This window comes from Somniosus microcephalus, chromosome 17, assembly GCF_052327205.1.
Source record: "Somniosus microcephalus isolate GS21.2 chromosome 17, FLI_Smic_1.0, whole genome shotgun sequence".
Lineage (NCBI taxonomy): Eukaryota > Metazoa > Chordata > Chondrichthyes > Squaliformes > Somniosidae > Somniosus > Somniosus microcephalus.
In genome coordinates this window covers 24,842,380-24,868,487 of record NC_141003.1, presented here as the reverse complement: position 1 = coordinate 24,868,487, position 26,108 = coordinate 24,842,380, and positions in this window count along the sequence as shown.

The following is a 26,108-nucleotide window of genomic DNA, read 5'->3' as shown; positions in this document are numbered from 1 at the left end:
TATGCTCACACTGAGAACAACAGTTTTGCAGTTCATTACTTTCAAAGCCAATCTTGAATTGGAGGTATCTGCTAATGCACGCTTAATTGTATTCTCTGCAGTCTTCAGATGATGGTGCGGAAACCAGTAGACCGCAACAGGAACCAGAGCACCAAGAATAATCGTTTACAGCCCAGAAACCGGTGTTTGGGAATTTACAGAGTGGGAATAGCATGAGGAACCATTGGATATTGTGCAGAACCCCAGTGAGGAATGCCAAAATAGATGGTGGTTGATCAGGGCCCAGCTGGTCCTCAGGTCTTCTGGCATTCCAGTCAGGCTTACTAAACACATAGGGCTGGATTTTAATTCAGGGGCGGGCTGGGGTCATGTAATCCGCATTTCATCTTATCCACTCGAATCTAAATCGATGTGGGAGATTGATGCGATTTTAACTTAATTGGCCAATTGAGTTCCAACGTGTGGGAACCCATGGCAAATTAGTTTTTCCAGTCAGAAAGTCACCTCCGATGATGTCATCATTGTTGCTGCATTTAAGGTCTGCAACGAGCCTTGCTTCTTCCGCAGGCTGCCAACCTTTTGGCCTTTCATGCTACAGGGACCTGGAGGAAGAATGGCCAGCCGGAGAGCGAGGGCTGCTCCGAGGTTTGATGACGTTGCCTTGCAGGCTTTAGTTGAGGGAGCAAGAGCTCATAAAGAGGTGCTCTTCCCTTCTTCAGGGAGGAAGAAGCCTCCCCGGCAGACCAAGGCTGTGTGGGTCCAGGTGGCAGAGGAGGTCAACTCATTATCAGTAACCCGCAGAACCTGGATTCAATGCAGGAAGAGATTTCATGACCTTCTGCGCACTGGAAAAGTGAGTATGAATTTCCCATCACCCTAAATCTGATCCCCATTGCCTCTCCTCACCAGCACTCAGCTTTAGCAATCTCTTCCTCCACATCCCACTTGACACAGACATCCATGCACCCTTACCCATTCCCTCTCTCTCTATGCTCACATTCACCGAACTATTCGACTATGGAGCCCTCACACTCCCTATCACTGTGATGCTATGAAAACAACTGACAACACACAGGGAGGGCCCTTGGTTTTGACACCTCACTCCATCTTTGTCTCCTTCTAAGTATCTATGCTATGGAATCTCTACACTCACTCCTTCATTCTCACTCAACCTCCACTTGTCTCCCTCATTGCAGGAAAAGAGAGCTCACAATAAGCGAGAAAGAGCAAGGACAGGAGGAGGGCCACCCTCAGTAGCCCACCTCACCCCCTGGGAGGAGGCGGTCCTGGAGATCGTAGGAGTGGAGGAAGATGCGCAAGTGGGGGACGGACAGAGGGGTGCATCACAGCAAGCTGGTGACAGAATAGTTTTCCATCTCTCTCAATGACATTGCATGAGTCGCTGATAATGATTCTGATGCTCTAACAGATGGACTTATGATCATCTGCAATATGCAATGTGCATGTAACCTTGACCTCACATCTCTGACTCTTTCCTTTACTCCCCCACAGGACCATCGAAAGCACCCGTCCCCACTATCCAGGAGGAACAGCCTGAGCCTCAAGGCTCCTCAGGGGAAGCTGCAACCTCTGAGGGCACAGCATCAGCAGAATTCAGCCAACCCAGCATCAGCGCAGACACTCACACCTCGGTGGGACCTTCGGGACATAGAGTAGTGTTGTCACCTGGTGTATCACAGCTCACAAGTGAGCATCAGCAGATTGTGGAGACAGGGACAGCAGTGGAGAGTCCTAGTCGGAGGGCGCAGGACTCTGCCAGCTCGGCTCAGCTGCATGTCGACCCTCTGCCTCTGGGTCCATCTATAAAATCAGCAGTGCTGGAACTCCAGGAACAGATGCAAGAGTCTCTGGCAGGTTTTGTCTCCAGGGTCGCTGCGAGTGTGGAACGAATGGAGGAGTCCATAGCGAACATGAGCAGAGCCTTTGTGGAGCCATTGGCGCATGAACGCATCACCATGGAAAGGATGGCAACCTCCATGGAGGTGATAAGTCGCCAGAATGCAGAAAACATGGTGAGGGTTCAGAATAGAATGACATCTCTGGAGGAGCGATGGTCATCTATTGAACAGAGAAACCAGCACTTCATTGAAGTCCTTCTGAGTAGGACTGCCAGTGCAGATACGGGTCCCCATGGCCCGCCTGATGTGCAGCAAGGTGCTCTCAAGCCACTTGCAAGCGCTGAGGGAGACCTGACCCATGAGAGGGAAGTTGGTGGAAGACATCAAGGAAGTGGGGGCTCCTCTCCAAGCACTCACACTCCCATGCCACTGCAGAGCCCTCGGTCAGAGCCCCACCAGAGTCCACACCCAAGTGAGATCGGCGTCTCAACCCCTGCACAGCCGCAGGAGCAGCAGACTGTTGCCGAGCCCTCACAGGTTCGCAACCCCAGAGGACGCCCGCCAAAGGTGTCGAGACAGAAGCAGCAAGCATGTGAGCAAGGGGCCTCCACATCTGCTGAAGCCACAGGGGAAGCACCATGTAGGAGCATGCGTAAGAGAAAGATACTGCACAAATAGTCACAAGGGTAGTCACTTGGGTGAAATTTGATGTTTAATGTTAAAAAGCCATCAGAGGAATAATGTAAATAAAAAATCTGATGGCTACTGCTGTAGTTGTGGCGTGTGTCATTTCGCAAATGGGACTTTCACATTGAGGGCTTAGGATTACTTGCAATTGTCAGTACGGAGGTCAAATTGCTAGGAATCTGCTGGTTCTTGGCCATTGTCAATGCTCAGGTAAGAAGCTGCGAGGCAAAAGTGCTTGATTGGCTAGGCTAAGCAAATCTGGCCAAGATGAGTGCGTTTCTTGCATCCCGGGCAGCAATGTTCTCACGTACTGCTGCCACTGGTTGATGGGCCTCTGCAAGATATTCATTTTCGCTCTCCTCCTCCTCCTCATCTGAGGAGGATATGCGATGAGCCACTTGGTCCTCAGGAATCTGCAAGCCACGACGCTGTGCCATGTTGTGAAGTGCACAGCAAACCACGACGATTCTGGAGACCCTGGCTGCTGAGTACTGCAGGGCTCCACCTGATCTATCCAGGCATCTGAAGCGCATCTTCAGCAAACCGATAGTTTGCTCGATTATGGCTCTGGTGGACATGTGGCTGAAGTTGTAGCTCTCCTCAGCTTCGTTGGATGGTCTCCTCAATGGCATCATTAGATATTTCTTCAGGGGATAGCCCGTGTCTCCAAGTAGCCATCCGTTAAGTTGGTCTGGCGGACTGAATAGCGGAGGCACACTAGACTGGCACAGTATGAAGGAGTCATGGCAACTGCCAGGGTACTTGGCACAAACATGCAAAATTTCCTTCTTGTGGTCACACACCAGCTGAACGTTAAGGGAGTGGAAGCCCTTGCGGTTGACAAAAATACCTGGATTGCGATGGGGTGCCTTAAGGGCCACATGTGTGCAGTCAACGACACCTTGCAGCCTTGGAAAGCCTGCCAGATTAGCTAATCCAACTGTTGCGCTGTGACACTTGCTCGATCCTTGGTGAAATGGATGTGATTGTGCGCGATGGCAAAGAGGGCATCGGTTACCTGCGTGATGCAAGTGTGTGTGGCCGCCTGGGAGATACCGCTGATGTCTGCTGCTGATCCCTGGAATGAGCCTGAGGCAAAAAAGTTGAGTGTGGTGGTGACTTTGAAGGCCACTGGTAAGGGTTGTCCACCTGGTCCTCTGGTCTGCAGGTGTTGTTGCATCATTGCGTAGATGTCACCCACTACCTCTCGCGAAAGTCGGAGCCGCCTTTGGCACTGCTGCTCAGACATGTTGAGGTAGCTGACCCTGTGTCTGCACCTCCTGGTCCCATCATCTTCACGCCGGCCTTCCCCTGGCAGGAAAGCCACAGCAGCTCATTCGGTCCGTGCCCAATGATGTCATCAGACCCAATTATCATATGCAAATTCAAACCCCGCCGTTCAAATCAAAATGGCAGGATCTGAGTGGCTTTCCAGTGGGGTAAGTAGCCCAAGGCATTTTAACTGCCCACTCGCCCACTTTCTGCTGGACGGGTAGGGTTAACATCCCCAAAGAGCTTTGTGAATTCCCAACGATGGCCTTTGCTTCTTTACACCTTTCTTTTCAAGTGTGACATAGACATTTGCAGCATAACAGCTGAAGTGTGAAGGACAGGAGGTGCACACTAGTCACACTAACAGTTTTACTTCTGCATCGTGCCATTCTCCAGGTGCAGGGCAGAGACTTTGTTACATCCATTGCCTGGGTTCTCCTGGGGCTCTCTCTAGTCATGCGACTGGGTCTATACCTGTAGTAGGCACAGGCCCATTGCTGTCATTCTAGTGAGACAGGAGGGGAGCATTCCTGGGCTGCCAACTCATTTTCCTTAAGTTTCATACCGTGAGCACTCCAGTGCAGGGACACCCATGAAAATCAGATGCTGTGGCCTGCCCCTGGACCCTGCTGACCGGAGGGTCTACAGGGGACTCCAGGGGCAGGCTGGAGCTCACCTAGGAGATTTTATTTGAGGACCACCCCACCGGTTGTTTAGAGGCACGTGGAGCTTTAGGCTGGTGATCTCCATCAGAAGACCCTGATCTTGGCACCCTGAGGTGCAAGTGTGCAGCTCACCGAGAGAGGGAAATCTACCCTATTGCTGATATTAACTCGGCGTAGGTCCACTGATTGTAATCAAATCAAAGGCTCAGCTGATAGAGTTGAATGAATGGTGAGTGCACAGTTCAGGTGTAATCAGTGATTATATATAATCATTATTACTTATTACTTATTAAAGAAATGACTTCATTGCCTTTTGTTCAATGTATTATAGAAGCACGCAATGATGACTTAGTTGCCTGACTGGGTGATTTATATTGTGCGTGCTCCATGCAAAAGTTTGCCATATATTCCCCTTACTGTGCTGACAGTGTGTGTTTGGCCTGAAAAGAAAGTACCATCCATCCATGCCTGTGCTTCATATTGAGCTGCATTGAGCCAGGTTGGGTTCGACTATGGCTGACTGAGGAAGGCAAGTGTGAGAATAGGAGTCAAAATGGAACTGATAGCAAGACAGTCACCCACATTCCTCTAAAAACAGATACTGTATCCTATTTTAAATATAGTGTTCTACTTCAATCTAAAAATTGAACAGAGGTGCAATTACCATGAAAATATCTCACTCGAATTGCTTCTACTTTGAAGAAAGCACAAACTGTTTCTGTGCTAAAAGCTTTAACAAGCACGTTCCAGACATTAGCAGGCTGTTATCTAGCCCTTCACAAGCTTTCTTTTTCTTGCTCATTTCTTTATTTATATCTCAGCACTTTACCCAAAGAGTGGTGAGAATGTGGAGCTTGCCACCACAGGGAGTAGTTGAGACGAATAGCACAGATGCATTTAAGGGAAAGCTAGATAACTACATGAGGGAGAATGAAATTGAAGGATATGCTGATAGGGTGAGATGAAGTACAGTGGGAGGAGGCTTGTGTGGAGCAGAAACACTGGTTGGACCAAATGGCCTGTTGCTGTGCTGTAAATTCTATGTAATTCTATGGAGGTGAGAATGACGCAAGTTTGAGAAAATTTGTGAACAATATTTCAACATTCTCCACCAGTTTACACACTTCATTTTTGTAATAGTTTGCGACATGAGGAAAATATACATCAACAGGCAGATGTTTTTGTACGCATTGCATACAATTCCCTTGTGGTCTACAAAACCATCACTAAGTACTGTTTGGATTTCTGATGGCCTAAAGGGCGCTCTCATTCTGTGCTTTTCCTGTTCATCTATGGGGCTGCCTGGCTGTTGCTTTGGTAGCTGTCCCTGTTATCTTGCTTATTTATCCATGATGTCTACTTCTCTGGCAGTTCACAGGCATATGCACGCAGGGGCAATTTGTTCCACCTCCTTTTGGTTTGAATGGCGTCAACTTCCTGAAGGTTTGGTGGGAAACCTGTCCAGTATCCAATCTGCTGCCAGTGTTGCCGATATTTTGCCCCGGAGATCTGGATGCTGTCCATCATGTCAGGATTTTCTGCTGGGTTTTTGTGTTTTATGTTCAATCTCTTGAAGCTTACAGCAAATGCGCCAATGGTATTTGATTTCTACCAAGATGGCAACCCCTCTTACAACTGGCATTCTTTAAGGACTTTTAGTATTAATAATCTGGATTATGGAATCCAAATATAAGTCCAAATTCATCCACTCACTTCTATCAATCCTGTCACATTATGACTGGACCCTAGCTCCCAACTTGCACGTTATATTTTTTGCTGTTTTAAAGCTCATTCAGCATCATAACACATAAGGAGGTGATGCATTTTGGGAGGACTAACAAGGCAAGGGAATACACAATGAATGGTAGTGATGTGCCTCAATAAATCCGAGACTCGATGTTAGCGAAACAAAACAAGGCTTTTATTGACTTAGAAGGTAACACACAGAGGAGAATGTATCTTCCATCCAGAGGTCTGCCGTACTGGATGTGCTGCAGGCTGGGCCAGCTTACATAGGAGCCAGGTATGGGCGGAGCCCTACACACAGTACAATACAATGGAAATGAAACTGAAACCAACCACAGTCACAGGCAGAGAAATACTGATGAGTGATGAATGGAATATTTCATCACAGGTAGGACCCTAGGAAGGACAGCGGATCAGAGGAACCTTGGTGTGCATGTACATAGATCCCTGAAGACAGCAGGACAGGTAGATAAGGTGGTTAAAAAGGCATATGGGATACTTGCCTTCATTAGCCAAGGCATAGAATATAAGAGCAGGGAGGTTATGATGGAGCTGTACAAAGCGCTAGTTAGGCCACAGTTGGAATACTGTGTGCAGTTCTGGTCACCACACTATAGGAAGGATGTGATTGCATTGGAGAGGGTGCAGAGGAGATTCACCAGGATGTTACCTGGGCTGGAGCGCTTCAGCTATGAAGAGAGGCTGGACAGGCTGGGGTTGTATTCTTTAGAGCAGAGAAGGCTGAGGGGGGACCTGATTGAGGTGTACAAAATTATGAGGGGCATAGATAGGGTAGATAGAAAGGAACTTTTCCCCTTAGTAGAGGGGTCAATAACCAGGGGGCATAGTTTCAGGGTAAGGGGCAGGAGGTTTAAGAGGGGATTTGAGGAAAAACTTTTTCACCCAGAGGGTGGTTGGAATCTGGAACTCACTGCCTGAAAGGGTGGTAGAGGCAGGAACCCTCACAACATTCAAGAAGCATTTAGGTCGAACCCTCAGCTACAAAGATCATGGAAAATTAGTGCTGGAAAATGGGATTAGAATAGACAGGTCTTGATGGTGGCACAGACACGATGGGCCAAAGGGCCTCTTTCTGTGCTGTATGACTTTATGAGAATCATAGAATGGTTACAGCATGGAAGAAGGCCATTCAGCCCGTCAAGCCCGTGCCAGCTCTCTGCAAGAACACTTCAGCTAGTCCCACTGCCTGCCCTTTCCCCGTAGCCCTGCAAAATTTTTTCCTTCCGGTACTTATCCAATTCCCTTTTGAAAGCTGTGATTGAGTCTGCCTCCACCACTCTTTCAGGCATTGCATTCCAGATCATAACCACTTGCTGAGTAAAAAAGTTTTTCCTCATGTCGCCTTTCGTTCTTCTGCCAATCACCTTAAATCTGTGTCCTCTGGTTCTTGACCCTTCTGCCAATGGGAACAGTTTCTCTCTATCTACCCTGTCCAGACCCCTCATGATTTTGAACACCTCTATCAAATCTCCTCTCAATCTTCTCTGCTTAAGGAGAACAACCCCAGCTTCTCCAGTCTATCCACATAACTGAAGTCGCTCATCCCTGGAATCATTCTTGTAAATCTTTTCTGCACCCTCTCTAAGGCCTTCACATCCTTCCTAAAGTGTGGTGCCCAGAATTGGACGCAATACTCCAGTAGAGGTCGAACCAGTGTTTTATACAGGTTCATCATAATTTCCACGCTTTTGTACTCTATGCCTCTATTCATGAAGCCCAGGATCCCGTAAGCTTTTTTAACTGCTTTCTCAACCTGCCCTGCCATCTTCAATGTTTGTGCACATGTACCCCTAGGTCTCTCTGTTCATGTACCCCCTTTAGGATTGTGCCCTTTAGTTTATATTTCCTCTCCTCATTATATTTACCAAAATGTATCACTTCACACTTTTCTGCATTAAATTTCATCTGCCATGTGTCTGCCCATTCCACCAGCCAGTCTACATCCCCTTGAAGTCTATCACTATCCTCCTCACTGTTTACTATACTTCCAAGTTTTGTGTCATCTACAAATTTTGAAATTGTGCCCTGTACACCCACATCCAAGTCATTGATATATATCAAGAAAAGCAGTGGTCCTAGTACTGACCCCTGGGGAACATCACTGTATACCTTCCTCCAGTCCGAAAAATAACCATTCACCACTACTCTCTGTTTCCTGTCACTTAGCCAATTTCGTATCCATGCTTCCACTGTCCCTTTTATTCCACGGGCTTCAACTTTGCTCGCAAGCCTATTATGTGGCACTTTGTCGAATACCTTTTGGAAGTCCATGTACACCACATCAACCGCATTGCCGTCATCAACCCTCTCTGTTACCTCATCAAAAAACTCGATCAGGTTGGTTAAACACGATTTGCCTTTAACAAATCCATGCTGGCTTTCCTTAATTATTTATCACTTGCCCAAGTGACTGTTAATTTTGTCCCTGATTATTGTTTCTACAAGCTTCCCCACTACCGAGGTTACACTGACTGGCCTGTAGTTGCTGGGTTTATCTTTATACCCTTTTTTGAACAAGGGTGTAACATTTGCAATTCTCCAGTCCTCTGGCACCACCCCCGTTTCTAAGGAGTATTGGAAGATTATGGCCAGTACCTCTGCGAATTCTTCCTTCACTTCCCTCAGCGTCCTAGGATGTAGCCCATCTGGTCCTGGTCACTTATCTACAGGAAACTTTGTGCTATCCGGCACCGACGGGTCCGAGCTGTTGCCGTCCCATCAAAACTGCCGGACAAACCAACGCTAGCTAATGTTGAAACATACGGAGATTTTGAGCTCCGTATCTGGCAACAAACCCTGTTGCTTAGCAACAGCTTCTAAACAGTCGTCCGTACCTTGCAAGCGTCTCTGTAGCTTAGCAACAGCTTCAGCGAGACCTTGCAGAGCCTGACTGGTGAAAAAAAAGCAACAAAAAGAAAAAAAAACTAACGAAACGGCTCCTGATTTTTGCCGGTGGCTCGAGCATTCCGGACAGTTAACCTCCGGATAAACCAAAGTTTCCTGTACTTTAAGTACAGCCAGCCTTTCTAGTACCTCCTCTTTATCAATTTTTATTCCATCCAGTATCTCCTCTACCTCCTCCTTCACTATGGCTTTGGCAGCATCATCTTCCATGATGAAGACAGATGCAAAGTACTCATTTAGCAACTCAGCCATACCCTCTGCCTCCATGCGTAGATCTCCTTTTTGGTCCCTAATCAGCCCCACCCCTCCCCATAACGTGCTTGCTTTCCAAGTATTAGGTTATCATTTGAATGAACTTTATTTCAGAACAGTTTACTATTAGGTTTCTTATTTCTTATGTTCTTATGTAGGTTTGAGTATTATTGGTCCGGATTTTGCGGTCAGCGGCGAACAAAGGGCGCCAGCCGTTCATTACACTTACACTTGCCCACAGACTTTCTATGGGCTTTTGCACTGGAAGTTGCGGTTATTAGAAATCCCCCTCTACAGGGGATCTGGGACCTGTGTAAACAGGACAACAGACTTTGCATCTCCTCAACCAATCAGATTGAAGAATCCTTACTGAGCCATACAGAGTCTGAACCAGGATGTGTAAATTAGAATAGTTAATTCAATGTCAAATCATGTACAGAAAGTGAAATAGAGAGGAAAGAAAGATGGGATTAAGTGAGAGAGAAAAGAGACTTGCAAGAAAAGGTTTTACAAAATGTTAAATGTTTCAATTTTTGTTTAAATCTCCCATAATAATTAAAATCTGAAGGAATGTGACTCCACACTTGTAAAAGTTCACTTTCTGTGCTAGAGAGATTGCTCATCGTGTTGTGTCGCTACACCTTCCCTCGCCACTGTTCCATGCAGGCTCTGGCTCAGAAGTTGAAGTCCCTCAGGTCTTTAGGTCTGCATGGCTCTGGTAGTAGCGGGTATTCTTGGAGATGCTCCATTGTTTGAGATGCCTCTCCACAGTCACAGTCGGGGGTATCAGTTTGGCTGTATCCCCACTTCGGCAGGAGGGCTCTGCAACGGCTGACACCAGTCCTGAGGCAATTGAGACACAGCCAAGTAGGCCAAGTCTCGCTGGCTCCTGTTGGAAGGGATTCCTCTAGATCAAAAGATAGCTTGTGTGGCTTTGTTTGCAGATCCTTTGACAAAGCAACAAGTCTACAGCTATGGGGATTACATTCCAATGGCTGGACAGCAGGTAAGAAACTGCTCTTGGACTTGAGCCTCTTAGTTGCTGGTTCACGTTGAAGAAGTGGATGACAGGGATCACTTATCTGCTTTGATCTTTCCACTCTTGATGAAACTCGTCTTATGAAAGGTGGAGCAATACCAGCCAGCAGGTAAAAATCATCCATCATCATAGGTTTCAGGCAGCCAGAAATAGCTCTGCAGGCTGCGTTGAGGACTGAATCCATCCTCTTGGCATGTGAGGAGTGTTCCCAGACATATTCAGCTGCTGAATAGCACAGGGCAAGGGCAGTAGTTCGTAAGGTCCTTGGTTCAGTTCCCCATTTAGAGTTGGCCAACTTCCTTAAGATGTTGTTTCTGGCTCCCACCTTCGCTTTTGCTTTGATGACATGATATTTGTAGCTGAGGGTTCGATCTAATGTTACGCCAAGGTATATTGGCTTAAAGTTGTATGCCAGTCTGCTCCCATAGGTTCTTGGTTTGCATCTCTGTTCTTAAGATGAAAAGCACTGATCTGTGTCTTTTCAGGATTGGCCCGCAGATGATTGGTCGCAGAGCAGTTGGTTAGCTCAGCGAGTGCATCACCAAGGGGCTTCTCTACTTTATCAAAGGATTGGACCTGAGATGCTATGCACAGATCATTGGCATAGAGGAAACTTCAAGTGTGTGGATGGATGAGCTGCTCATTGGTATAGATGTTAAACAGCAAGGGTGCAAGAACACTACCTCGAGGTAACCCATTCTTCTGTCTGCGTCATCTGCTTTGCTTGCCGCTGAGGTCAGCAAAGAAAGTCTGTTGGCCAGCATGTTGCACATCAGCTCAGTCAATCTGCCATCTTTTGTTATGTGGAATACCTTCTGCACAAGAATCCGATGATTGACCGTGTCATGCAGCAGATAAATCCACAAAGGCTGCATCTGTCATTAGCCCAATCTCGTAGCCATCCTCAATAAATTGGGTCAGATTTAGAAGCTGGCTTGTGCAGGATTTTCCTGGCCTGAATCCTGCTTGTTCAAGAATAAGACATTCATCTACAAAGGGGGCCAGGCGATTCGGGATGAGTCTCTCTGTTTATAGGTATAGCATTACAGGGAGATTGGCCTGCAGCTCTTAAGGTTGGTTGGATCTTTGCCAGGCTTCAGAATTGCCACTATTCTTGCTCGTCTTCACAGCTTAGGGATCTTGTTGGTGGCTGAGCAATTGTCAAGTAGCCATAGTAAATCCGCAGGTCCAAAGTGCTTAATTTGTTCAGAGAATATCGTCAAGTCCAGCTGCTTTGTTGTTTTTCATCACTTTGATACGAGTAACACCTCACTCATGGTGAAGGGCCTGCACTGACTATTGTCTCTGCCAACACTGAAGGTCTGACAGCAGCCAAACAACATCTATTGGCTGATATTTGTACAAGAAACAAGCATGACATCCTTTGCCTATTAGAGTTACACGTATCCAGCCACGGATACTGGGAATGAGCCTCATATAATAGAGATAAAAACAGAAAATGCTGAAAATACTCAGCAGGTCAGGCAGCATCTGTGGAGAGAGAGAAACAGAGTTAACGTTTCAGGTCGATGACACTTCGTCAGAACTCTCTCCACAGATGCTGCCTGACCTTCTGAGAACTTCCAGCATTTTCTGTTTTTATTTCAGATTTCCAGCATCTGCAGTATTTTGCTTTTGTCATAATAGAGAGGTTGCTTGGCAGTAATTAAAGCTCATCACACCATTAAAAATCCACTTACAATTGAATGGACAAGCCCTAACTTCTTCTGGTGTGTTTAATGGGTATCTATCATGGAAGTAGCACAACTTCACGCTCTTCCATGTGTTCGAATGCCAAGTTACTCGGTGAGATACCGGTTATAGTGAAGCTTTTGGAGGAGCAGGGCAACTCGGACAGCAACTGCCTGATTTCCGCGTTTAACTGTGCGTGTGCGGACACCGGAGGTTGCTGTCTGATTTAATCCTCAATAACGGTGAGCGCTGATCGCCTCACCGTTATTCCTATGGCAAAATCCGGGCCAACGTATGTTAATCTTTGAATATTGCAGGTAGCATTTGTGCACCAAAGCACTGCAGAAATAAAATGCATAAGTTGATTCAAAGATTTTAAAATATTCTCTTGCTTTCGGATCAGAAGATCAATTTGTCTGGCTATTAAATGGGAGAAAATTCTGCGAAGGCTGAACTGGTCTTAAATGACTCAAAGGGTTAATTAGAGCAGCTTTAATATTTCTCATTACATTTTGTTTGTTTGCCACATTCCTGTTTGCTGCACATCGTTTTCAGTCCTAATGATATCAGTGAGGCACCAGCTTGTAGAACTTTTAATATCAAGTTAATGAGCACAGGGTGAAAACCACATGAGGGAAAGTGGTGCTGGTAACATTTGTTCTAATCAATGCTGTAAAAATCTCAAACAGTGGCTGTCGGGATTGTGTTTTTTCTCATACACCCTTAAGTATTTTGGACTGCTGAGCGATGAAAATGCCTGCAGACTTCTGAACGCAACGGCTGCTGAGAGTAAAGACAATCGAAGGGGTGAAACAAGAGAGAGAGAGAGAGAGAGAGAGAGAGAGTTTGGATTCAACACACTACTCTGTTGAAGAAAAAATGGGAACAGTATTTAAAGAGAATAAAAGAGTATTTATTTCCCAGAGAATTAATCCAGAAAATTCAGGAGAGTTCTCTGCCCTAAAACAACCCAAATATAATGATTTATTTAAGTCTCTGAGCATTAAAGTAGAATACCTGGGGGTAGATTCTAAAACACATCTGCAGTCATTTTTTCATTATCATTACTCATTCCAGTCATTAACAATAATCATTTTGGCTGCAATTTTATTCTCAAAACAGCTCTCTATGTTTCCTTGGCCTTAATATGACAATGTTCCTTCAGTAGTTGGATAATCCGATCAGTGATAATGAATAAATGACAAACAATTAGACTCTCAGACATACCATTAAAGATTGAAGTTAAATAATTTCAGATCTAGGTAACTCAAAATGCATCATGACGAATCACCACAAAATAATGAAGAATACATGTTAGCAACAATTTCTCGGAGACTTTTTCAATACTGGACTCGGGCACTGAATACAGTGTGATCAGTATACCATGTTTTATTGACAGAATGCAGCTTTTCAAGTAATTACTCAGGTAGAGTTTTATTCATTTTGTACTCTTCAGGATAGCAAACAATAGCAGCATTTCAAGCCTGTTGTTTAATAGGAGGGAAGGGCAATGATTTGCAATACATTTGTTATACTCTCAGCAACTTTGCAGAGTTTGTAAGGATGACGTGTGGATTGTAGTATGAACGAATAATGTGATTCAACTTTGGCATGACAATAAAAGAAACAACTTGCATTTATACAGCACCTTTCCTGAAAGTTAACATGCAAGTACAGCAAGCAATTAGGAAAGCAAATGGTATGTTGGCCTTTAATACAAGAGGATTTGAGTATAAGAGTAAAGACGTCTTACTGCAATTATATAGGGCCACGGTGAGACCACACCTGGAGTATTGTGTACAGTTTTGGACTCCTTACCTAAGGAAGGATACACTTGCCATAGAGGGAGCACAACAAAGGTTCACCAGACTGATTCCTGGGATGGGGGGATTGTCCTATGAGGAGAGATTGAGTAGACTAGACCTATATTCTCTAGAGTTTAGAAGAATGAGAGGTGATCTCATTGAAACATACAAAATTCTTACAGGGCTTGACAGGGTAGATGCAGGGAGGATGTTTCCCCTGGCTGGGGAGTCTAGAACCAGGGGTCACAGTCTCAGAATACAGGGTCGGCCATTTAGAACTGAGATGAGGAGAAATTTCTTCACTCAGGGTGGTGAATCTTTGGAATTCTCTAACCCAGAGGGCTGTGGAGGCTCAGTCGTTGAGTATATTCAAGACAGAGATTGATAAATTTTTGGATATTAAGGGAATCAAGGGATATGGGGATAGTGCAGGAAAGTGGAGTTGAGGTAGAAGATCAGCCATGATCTTATTGAATGGCAGGGCAGGCTTGAGGGGCCAAATGGCCTGCTCCTGCTCCTATTTCTTATGTTCCATGTAGTCAGGATGTTCCACAGTGATTCAAAACCAATGAATAATTTTTGAAGTGCGGTCACCGTTATTGTGTAAGTAAACACAGCAGCCAATTTGCACACAGCAAGCTCCCACGAGCAACAAATGAATGAATGAACAGTTAATCTGTTTTTGGTGGCCTGGGTTAAGGAAGGAAAATTGACCAGGATACAATGAGAATTCCCAGCTCTTCCAATATTGCAATGGAATCTTTTATATTCACTTGTGCAAGCAAACTGGGCCTTAATTTAACAGCATCTCTGACAATGCAGCACTCCCTCAGCACTGCACTGAAATAGAAGCCTAGATTATGCATTCAAGTCTGTAGAAGTTGTTATTGGTAATATGGCAATATTAACCGATTAGTGCTTAACATGTTCATACGACATTCTTCTATCTGTTATTTTAACAGGTGTTAATCCTATTTATTTTAAATCATTGACTGTAATTTCTACTCTGTCTTGTAATATAAATACTGTGATGGAAAACATTAAAACTTAAAGGGGGAGGAATTCGGTTTCACCCGTTTGGGGCGTAAGTATCGGCCAGGTGCGAAATTTTGCGCCCGGCGCAAATTGTCGCCACCTACTGCTAAATTGGCCTCCTTCGTCCCAGGTGATTGGAGCGCTAAAACAGGCGCTGCACGACTGTCTTAAGGCGCTAAGCCGGAGGAGCGATGCGCTACCTCCGAGGGCGGGCACAGCGCAGGTGCTGTCAGTTAGCGATTGCACACAGACACGCTGGCGCCGGTCAGCTCTTAAAGGGGAGGGTCGATCTTGAATTACAGCCACACCCTGCGCATCGGAGCCCTGAATCTCAGCCTGGACAGACCTGTTGCCACATACTTAAGCCAAGGACCATGGAGAGGGCCAGGGAGCGAGCGCAGAGGTTCAGCGAGGGGGCCTTGGAGGCTCTGGTTGGAGCGCAGGCGCTCTCTCCTGTACCCGGACAGTGGCAGGAGGCCGCTGCCCAGCGACTATTGAAAAGCTTGGAGGGAGGTGGCTCACAGAGTGACCTCCAGCAGCAAGGTGCCTAGGACCCCTGTGCAATGCAGGAAGAAGTTCAACGACCTCACTCGGGTCGTCAGGGTGAGTGCCCTTTTCAACCCTGCATGTCGACCTCACTTTATGGCCAAAGGGTCCTGAAAACCCCAATGCCCAGCCCTCATCCAACACCTATGGCCCTTTCAGGAAACTCACACGCACATTCAGCACTTTGCACACTGTAAGGGCTATTCTACCATGGGAGGCATTGCAGCCAAGATCGGGGCTGCACACTGTAAGGGTTATTCGGCCATGGAAGGCATTGCAGCCAAGATCAGGGCTGCACACTGTACTCAGACCCCGTCCTTTCTCTTGCAGGGCAAGCTGGCGCATAATAGGAGGCAGCAGCAATGGACCGGGGGAGGCCGGCCTCACCTTCAAGCCCTGACCGATCTGGAGCAGCGTGTCCAACAGATTATGGCAGGCCAGATGCTTGGCCCCGTCGCCACTGGAGATGCCGACCCCATTATGGACAGCAATGATAAGGTCATCACCTTTTTGACCTCTCTCCTTCCACTTGTTCCTCACACCAGCATCCTTTGCCACTTTTGAGCCAAATCAGTACATCGCAGCACTCATGCCTCCCTTGCTGCCACCCTGTCCTCACGCTAAAGCCACTCTTGTACCTCCCTGCTTTCAGATGCTGATTCAGCAAGTGAGGAGGCGGGCCCTCTCAAGCTGCCACTGTGAGTAATTCTGAAGGTGACAACGAGGTGGAAGCTGGACCATCAGTGCCACCCTCAGCCAAGGCAGCCCATGGCCATAATGGGGACACGCCTTCCCTGGAGGGAAGCAGAGGGGAATGGTCTGAGGAGGGTGAAGCTCCGGGGCCCAGCGGGCTACAGCAATGCGAGGGGGGTAGGGAAGCTCGGGGGTGACCCCGGAGGGAGAGTATGGCCTCCAGTCCTGCTACAGTGAGCACAGAAGAGATGCGGCTCCTCGCTGAAATGAGCGCCCAGGCAGAGCACAGGCACACTGAGCTCATGGCTGCAGTGGCAAGGATGCCAGATTCCATTGAGTCAGTGGCAAGGAGTGTCCAGGACTTCGGCGCAGCACAGGCAAGGACTGTCCAGAACTTCGGCGCAGCACAGGCAAGGATTGTCCAGGACTTCGGCGCAGCACAGGCAAGGATTGTCCAGGTCTTCGGCGCAGCACAGGCGGCTGCCACACAATTGCTAAGTGCTGCAATGCAAGTGGCTGGTCTCATGCAGACGCAGATTGAGACCACACGAGCACTGACTGCTGCCACCCTCGCTGCATCGGGCAGGATTCCCCGGGGCCCTCACCGCGCCGCAGCAGGCCAGCAATCTGTGCTCCGGCAGATTGCTCCGCATGCTGCAGTGCTGCCCCGTGGGAGTGCCAGTGTGTCGGCCGAACAGGGAGTTGCTGTCCTCTCTCAGGATGACAGCATTCCTGCTGCCAGCACTGTCACTTCTTCACTGCAGCTGCCACCACCTGTAGGGCAGACTGCTGCCGCCCATGCAGAGTTGGAGCAGTCAGCAGCCGGGCCCCAGAGCTGGTCCAGGCTGTCCCTCAAGGGCATCTGCAGTCTCAGTTTCTGACACTCAGCAGCCTTCTCCCAGCCTTGCTGCAGCCACTGGGGTCCCATTACGGAGGAGCTGCAGGGTGGGAAGGGGCCAATCTCACAAGCGAAGCAGATCACCCTCGAAGGGCAAAAAGTAGGAGGTGTGGCAAAATGTTATTAATTGTTTTATTGAAGGCCGAGGATCGTGGTCATATTTTTGTTACTGTTTTGGTCATTGTCTCCAGGTTGTGAGAGCCAGTTATGTGACTGACTGTTTTTTGGGGGGTTTCTTTCTATTACTTTGTCATGCGGGAAGGGGACACAGTTTGTTAAATAAAGAAGTGTCTTTATTCAGAATGTGCATGTTTGCTCTTTGAACTAATTGTTGCCTTGACCGGCTTAGGGGTTGCGGCACCGTTCCATTCAGGTTCTTTGAATGGCAGAAGCCATTCCCTCAGAGGGGGCCTAGAAGCGACTTGCTATAAGCCGCTGACAGACGGCCCTTGCACTTTGTGCCTCCCTCCCGTCTTGGTGCTGCTGCTCCTCCTCCTCCTCCTCCTCTGCTGGTGCTCCAATGTCTGGTGGCATTGGCTGAGTCCTGAGGATTGCCAGGTTATGCAGCATGCAGCACACAACAACGAAGTGGGAGACTCACTCAGGTGAGTACTGAAGGGCAACTCCGGAATGGTCCAGACAGCGGAACCGTTGCTTGAGGACGCCGATTGTGTGCTCAATGATGATCCTGGTAGCTTGATGGCTCTCATTGTATCGTTCTTCAGCAGGGGTGCTGGGCGAATGGAGCGGGGTCATCAGCCAGGTGCACAGAGGATAGCCCTTGTCCCCGAGAAGCCAGCCTCCTGGGTGAGCCGGGGCCTCGAAAAGGTCTGCCACAGAAGTCTGGCGCAGGATGAAGGCGTCGTGGCTGCTGCCTGGAAAGCGGGCATTGACAGCGAGTATCAGCTGTCTGTGGTCACAGACCAACTGGACGTTCAACGAATGGAACCCCTTTCGGTTGCGGAAATCCTCGGCATTCTCTTGCGGCGCCCACAAAGCCACATGCATGCAGTCAATCGTGCCCTGCACCAAGGGGAAGCCCGCTATTCTTGCAAAGCCCATTGCGCGTTCTTGCTGCTTGTCCGGGGTCATGGGGAAGGAGATGTACTGTCGTCTTTTAAAGAGGGCATTCGTGACTTGACGAATGCAGCAATGCACCGCGTACTGGGAGATATTGGCAATGTCCCCAGTAGCGGATTGAAAGGAGCCGGTGGCATAGAAGTTGAGAGCCACTGCTACCTTCACTGCCACCGACAGAGACGTCCTGCTCCTCAGTTGAGGCTGCAGATCTGGCTGAAGCAGGTGGCAGAGCTCAGTGACCATCTCCTTGCTGAATCGCAGCCTCCGAAAACACTGCTCCTCAGACATATTGATGTATGAGAACTGTTGGCGGAAAACCCTGGGAGCGTAAGGTCTTGTGTGCCGACGCCTGTTGGCCCTCCTCCGTCTGGCCATGATTGCCACTCTGTCTCTGCGCCCTCTCAATGTAATGGAGAAGCATGACGTTCCCATAGTATGTGGCCACTCAAAGTTATGCCTGTGAAAAAGCAAAGCAACTACCAAGTTCTGGTCAGAAGCCAAAAGTACCTCAGCGAGCGCTGACTCAATGCAGAAATCTCTCTCCCTTTGTCTCTCTGCAAATCTCTCACTCTCTCTCAGAAGGAGTGGTCCAAAAATGGCTACCACAAAGAAGCCAGGAAGAGCCCCCTTTAAATAGCGCCCCCCCCCAGCCCCACAGCGACTGGGAACCGTTCCAGTCAAGCTGTCGTTGGGAGCGACAGGCAGAAAGGAGGGGGACGCCACTGAATTTCCGGTCCGGGGTGCCCCAAGGGCGTTGCACTCTGAAATGATGTCAGGATCTGCGCGCGCAGCTGAGCGGGCGTTGCGGTTATGCGCCGCCGCTAAATGTCTGCTCAATTTCGCGAGAGGCGCAGGTATCGCTGCGCCCGGGCGCTAGCTGGTTCGCGCCCCACTTATCGCCCTCTTAAGGCGCTAACGGGTGGTGCAACCAACTGAATTTCTCCCCCAAAGTATTATAATGTGAATTGAATGTTATTTCCCAGTAACTCATTGTTGTTCATCACTTGATAACTTATAGTAACTACATTACAGTCACTAATCAGTCAATGTGGACATTATCACACAGCAGTGGTATGGAACATATTATACATTGGCCCAGAAATTCGGGTCTCCACGGTGTTGCGTTTGCAAAGATAATCCAGAGGCCGTATGCAGAGCTCAGTTCATGTTGCTTTTAATGGCTGATCCAAACACACACTTACAGGCAAAAGCAATCGAATACCTATATCCAATGTCAGACACAATACAATGATAACAGCACTATCAAACTCCATGTGCTCAGGCCAAGGCAATCGAGTACCTATCACCAATGTCAGACATAACATTTCCTCCCCCCTCACAGAATTTCAAACATGAAATGTAGTGACAAAGTCCTGTCGATGGCCAGGGCGAGAACGTGTACGAACAGGCCAAGGTGCGGACTGGTGAAGAGCAGGCCGAGGTGGGGACTGGTGAGGAGCAGGCTGAGGCACAATACCTGCTTGAGGGTTGGCTGGCTGAGCCACATGTGCATCCCGCCACTCTGGGGTTAAGGCTTGGGGATTAGGTCCGTATAATCCCGCATCAGGTGGCGCTGGCACCTTCCGAAGGCGGCTGGTATGCCACCGAGAGCTGTCAGTGAGGCAGAAAGTGGCTGGTCCAAGTTGGCGGCTGATTTGGAGAGGGGAGGATCAGAATGAGGCCATCTTATTATTGCGGTGAGGCCTGCGGACTCTGACCCAATCGGAGACTGAGATGTTGGGCGCCTTGGCCCTCTTCGACTGGTCGAAGCGGAGTTTCATCTTCTCCTGCTGTCTAGCGACTGTGGCTTGAGCCCGTGGAGCAGGGCTCTGAGCTAGCGAGGGGCAGAGCCTGCCAAGGGGCAGCATGAGTTCACGGCCTAGCATGAGGGATGCGGGGGAGACCCCTGTAGTGGAATGCTGGGAGGCTCTGTAGTGCAGCAGTGTGTGGAGAAGGGCCTTGTCAAACGCACACCCCTGGGATAGGTGTGCTCTGAGGCCATTTTTCAGTGTCTGGTTAAAACACTCCACCCCACCATTTGACTCGGGGTGCTAGTACGCTGTGACGGATGCCCTTGCTCTCAAGGTAAGAGGACAGTTCCGAAGAGACCATTTGGGGGCCATTGTCTGTGGTGATGGCCTTTGGATGCCCCCAGCGGGAGAAGAGGGACTCAAGGATATCGATGATGACCCGAGAGGTGACGGAGCCCACGGCAGTGACCTCTGGCCATTTTGAGTGCAGGTCATAGGTCACCACTAGGAACCGTTGATGGTGGGGGACACCATGGATCTCCCCGCAGATGTCCAGCTGCAGGTGCTCCCAGGGCTGAGAGGGCCAGGCAAGGGGTTGCAGGGGTGGAGGAGCTTGGTGGCCAGTCTTGCCACTTACAAGGCAGGCTGCACAGTCCTTGACCAGGGCCTCGATTTCCCTGTCGATACCCGGCCACCACACTAGGTCTCGGCATCGTTGTTTGAGCTTCACTATGCCCAAGTGGCCCTCGTGCGCCATGGATAAAACACGCGCACGAAGGGCAATTGGGACCACAGCGCAGAGCCCACGTGCAACACAGGAGTCATTCCAACAGGAGAGCTCCTCTTTAATTCTGGAGTAGGCAGACAGTTCCTCAGGCACCTTGCGAGGCCAGCCATCTCTGATGAAGGTGCACAGCTGGGAGAGGGCCGGATCCTGTTCAGAGGCCTCTTTGAGCTCCTGGAGAGAGACTGTGGTTTGGAGAGGCATGTGCAGCATCTGGACGATATCCTGTTCCACATGTTCAGACCCGACGAGTGGGGCTGGGGCAGAGACAGTGCGGGAGAGCAGATCTGCAACAACATTGTCACGTCCTGGTGTGAACTGGAGACTGAAATTGTATTGGCGGAGGTGGTCAGACCAGCGGTATAGATGCAGTGGTCTGTGGCCCATGCCGGATGTCGACAGCAGGGCAGTGAGAGCCTCGTGATCGGTTCGCACGGTGAAGGCACGGCCATACGTGTACAGGTGCCACCGCTCACATGCCCAGACGCACGCCAGCGCCTCACGCTCGCCTACTGAGTGCTTCTGTTCAGTGGGGCTAAGGGCTCGGGAGGCAAAGGCGATTGGTTTCTCCACTCCATTCTGTATCTGCGATAACACCGCCCCCACAGCTGCAGCGGACGCGTCGCAGGTGACGAGGGTGGGGCTGGCGACGTCAAAGTGAGCCAACACTGGAGGCGACGCGAGCTGCGATTTGAGGAGGTGAACAGCTTCCGTACAGGCTTGTGACCACACCCAGGGCTCATCCTTTCGCAGGAGCTGGTGCAGTGGGGCTGTGGTGGCTGAGTACTGGGGCAAAAACTTCAGGTAGTACCCAGCCATGCCAAGGAAGGAGGCAACCTGTGCTGCAGAGCTGGCTTCTGGGATGCTGTGAATGGCATCCACATTTGACTGGAGTGGGGATATACCGTCAGCCGACAACCGAAACCCCACAAATTCGATCTCTGAAACAGCAAAGACACACTTTTCGCCATTCAGTGTGAGCTTGTGTTTTGCTAGAGCCGTGAAAACTCTGTGAAGGCGTTCGTTGTGAGTGGAGGTTGAGGGCCCATGCACGACGATGTAATCCAGGTAGACGGCCACCCCAGGAATGCCCGCAAGCACAGAGGACATCACCTTTTGGAAGCAGCTGGGTGCAGAGCTAAGTCCAAATGGCATCCTGGTCTACTGAAAGACGCCAGCATGTGTCACAAAAGCAGTGAGGTCCCTGCTGCTGGGGTGGAGGGAACCTGTAGATAGCCCTGTCGAAGGTCCAGTTTCGAGAACAGGATGGAACCATAGAACTGCGCTGTGAGTTCCTCTGACGTGGGCAGTGGATATTTGTCAGGGATTACGGCCTTATTCACTGCTCGAAGATCGACACAGACGCATAGACCACCTGACTTTTTCGTTGCGACCACCAGGTTGGAGACCCATGGGGAGGCATCAACTGGTTCGATGATGCCAGCTTCCAGTAGCTGCTTTAGTTCAGCTGTGACCCCGTCACGGAGAGCAAGTGGCTGAATGACAGGGGTAACGGTGGAGTCAACCATGGGCTGGTGGGTGAAGGCAGTCAGGCAGCCCAGACCCTCGAAGAGTGCTGGCCATGTTTGGCGCCACGGTGAGGCGATGTGCAGAATCGCAGACCCGCCGGTGTTCAAGAGAGAAAAACCCAGGTCAGTGAAAAGATCCAGTCCCATCAGGTTAGCTCCTTGGCGTGCCACATGAAAACAAAAATCTGGCAAAACTTTTGTTCCATAGCGTACAGTGAGGTTGACTGAGCCCACTAGTACAATTTTCAAATTACCATACCCGCAAAGGGCAGTGGAGGGCGCAGAGAGTGGCAGGGAGCTGAAAAAGCGTTTGAATGTGTCCACATTCAGCAGTGAGACGCTGGCACCGGTATCCAACAACAGAGGGATGCACACATCATTCAGGTTAATTGTGCATGACTTGAAAGCCACAACTGGCCCAGAGCTCACGTTGTGAATTATAGGCCAACTGCTTGAGGACTGAGTGTTCATTTGTAGCAACAGGGGCAGAGCGGCAGACATTGGCAAAGTGATTTTGTTTTCCACAATTGCAACAGGCTTGGCTGCGCGTGGGGCAATTCTGCGCTCTGGTAGCATGTGAACGAGATCCGCAGTTTCCACACTGTTGCCGCGGTAGCGCGCGTTGCTGCTGTCGTGCGAGCATTACCGTGTGAGAGCTGTCGGGGCCGAGGGCGCTGTCACTGGGTGTGTGTGCTAGTTTCGCTGCACATTCGGCTGCAGACTCCACTTGAAAGGCAATGTTGATTGCCTGTGACAACGACAGATCATCGGACTCGAGTAACAATCTTTCACGCACTCTCACGTTGTTGGTGTGCTCTATTAGTTGATCACGAACCATCTCGTCTTGTAGTACACCGAACTTGCATGAGCTAGCTAACCCCCTCAAATGACCCACGTCTTGATGCACCGACTCGCCGGGGAGTTGGTGACGCTGTCTAAAAATGAATCGCCACAGGAGGGCACTTGTGGGGCAGAGAAGTGTGTGCTTAACAGAGCCACAGCCACATCATACGTTTGAATTGAGTCTGCTGCGCATAATGTCCCAAGAACACGCTGGCCCTCTGCTCCCAAGGAATGGGATAACAGTGCCTTTTTCCGTGCTGTACTCATATTTTCTAGTCCAAGAGCAATGAGGTAGGTTTCAAAGGACTGTAACCAGCGAACCCATGGGATCGGGGGCTCAACGGGTAGTGCAAGGAAGGGAGGAGGTGGTGGAAGAGAGATTTCAGCCATCCTCGTCGCCAAATGTTGCGTTTGCAAAGATAATCCAGAGGCCGTATGCAGAGCTCAGTTCATGTTGCTTTTAATGGCTGATCCAAACAAACACTTACAAGCAAAAGCAATCGAATACCTATATCCAATGTCAGACACAATACGATAACAGCACTATCAAACTCCATGTGCTCAGGCCAAGGCAATCGAGTACCTATCACCAATGTCAGACATAACACACGGGTGAGTACGCACGGGATACTCACCTGTAAGCCGAATGGAAGTGCCGGTTTTCTGCATGCACTGCACATGCGCAGGAAACAGGCACTTCCGATCCTCTGAACGAAGGGGTTCAGAGGTCGAACGCGCGCGCAGGGGAGGCTGCGCGTGCGCTTTGAACTTAGTTTTTTTTTACAGGTTTTCCCGGGAGGGTAAGCCTGCAGGATTTACACATTTAAAAAGCAGGCGTAAGGCCTGCTTTTTGCAAGGTATGTGGTCAATTAATTAAAATTAAAACATTTTTTCCACAGGTTTATTATTTTTAAATACTTTAAAGCAAGGTAAGTTTATTTTTAGCCCCGTTAGAATATAAAATTATTTTTTCAAAAATTTAAATTATTGTTTAAAATAGTTATTTAATGTAATTTATAGTTTATTTAAAAAGTGTGATTTTAAAAAAAATTATTTGAAGGTTTGCTGCTATTTTGGGGCCCATAGTATTTATAAGTTTTGACAGGTCTTCCTGTCAATCTTATGAATGGGCTTTTCCCTCCTCCGATTGGCTGCCCATGGCTCACGTGATCCCAGGGGACGCATCGCACTAACTACGTCCCTGGGACACGCAAGCACAGCACGCCGGCAGCTGGGCCAGGCCCCGGAGCGGAATTCCACGGGGCCCTACAGCTCAACTGCCAGCGCGCAAGGTAAGTGCAGGTCGGGGGCTTACACCCGCAGGAAGCCCTCGACCCGAATTTCTGGCCCATAATGTCCTGAAATTTCTGTGGGCCTTCTGGCACAATCTGACCACAAGTCAGGGGGACGTGGAAGACTTGGGAAATAGGCTGGGACCCAGGTACTCCTCTGCTGTCAGTTTCTGGGGGGTGGGGGGCTTGTCTGGGATGCGACCTCCACCCATGTCAAACAAGGTCACCCAAGTCAGAGGAAACATGGGTACAGGAGGGGAGTCCCAGGCCAGGAGATTTCCAAGCCCCAGCCTGGGAATCTGCTGGCAGTCCAAGACGCCAACTGAAAAGAGTAGCAGCAGCCCACTGGCCAGCAGAAGTAAAGCCCACCTGGGGTCCAGGCCCAGGACTTGGGCCAATATTCCCAAAGATTATGTATAATGCTTAGACGGGCTGATGGGGCTCTGGTCGCCCCCTATCGGGCCAGTGGTGCTGGTTGGATGGTGTGCATCTGGCATGTGCCACATTTCCTGGCCCCTTTTCTTCTGATGGGTGCTAGTCATCCATATTTAAATTAAGGAACCAACCCCCGCCCCCGCCCCCACCCACCCCCCGGCTTTGCATACTCTGGTGGGTCTGCAGCAGAAGTTCTCGAGCACCGATCTCGGCCCTTACATTGGGATCAAAGCCTGAAACATATTAAAACTGGACTGAAAAAAATATAATTGTTACCACCAACTCCACCACGTAAGTGATGTAGACATGAATATAAAGAAGCTAATTCAAAGCTTTGCTCTCATTTCGGAGATGATTATTATAAACCTCGAGTGAGGAAATTGGATTGGTGGTTAATGTACTGTTCAACTTTAAGACATGGGTTTAGGACCAACCATAATTATGTCATTATGGACAGGAGGGAAGTTGACAGATGCAAGGTCAGTCAGTGAAGTTGTTAATGAAAGCTAGTTCCCCACCAGACTTGAGCCGGCTGTGAGTGAAGCCAGCTTTCTCAGCCCCTGCCGACTGCAAAGATGTCGTTTAATGGGCCGTGTGGATATTGCGGACTGCCCAAAATATTTCTAGAATTGCATTTTGGTTGTTACACATCACCACAGCACAATTCTAACTTTTGATGAGCAATTTCATTGCAAGATTAGGGTTAGGGCTCCTCAGGGGAGTGTAGCACATTGCTGGTAATGTCTGATGTCAGGTCCACTGCATTTCCTCAGCCACCAGCTCCAGGTACCACATTTTTGCAGGGATATAAATCTCATCAATTTGACATTCTCAATGGTGGCATTTTCTGGGCTACAGGGACAGTGCAGGGCAGTGGGCTTGTTTTTGGATTGCTCTAACAAAGGACCAGCACACATGCATTGGCCTACTTCTGTTCTATAAGCTTCTACTGTCCTTCTATCTCTGATGATATATAGTGCATTACATGGTATAATGAGTACCGAAACGGCTCATTTCAATGTGTGTAATAGCATCCTATGTGATTATGACCATGGTAAACTAACCCTCCTCATCCTTCTCGACCTGTCTGCAGCCTTTGACATGGTTGACCACACCATCCTCCTCCAATGCCTCTTCTCCGTCGTCCAGCTTGGTAGGACTGCCTTCGCCTGGTTCCATTCTTATCTATCCAGTCGAGAATCACCTGGAATGGCTTCTCTTCCCGCTCCTGCAACCTTACCTCTGGAGCAATACTCCCTCTAAATATTCCCGTGGGTGCG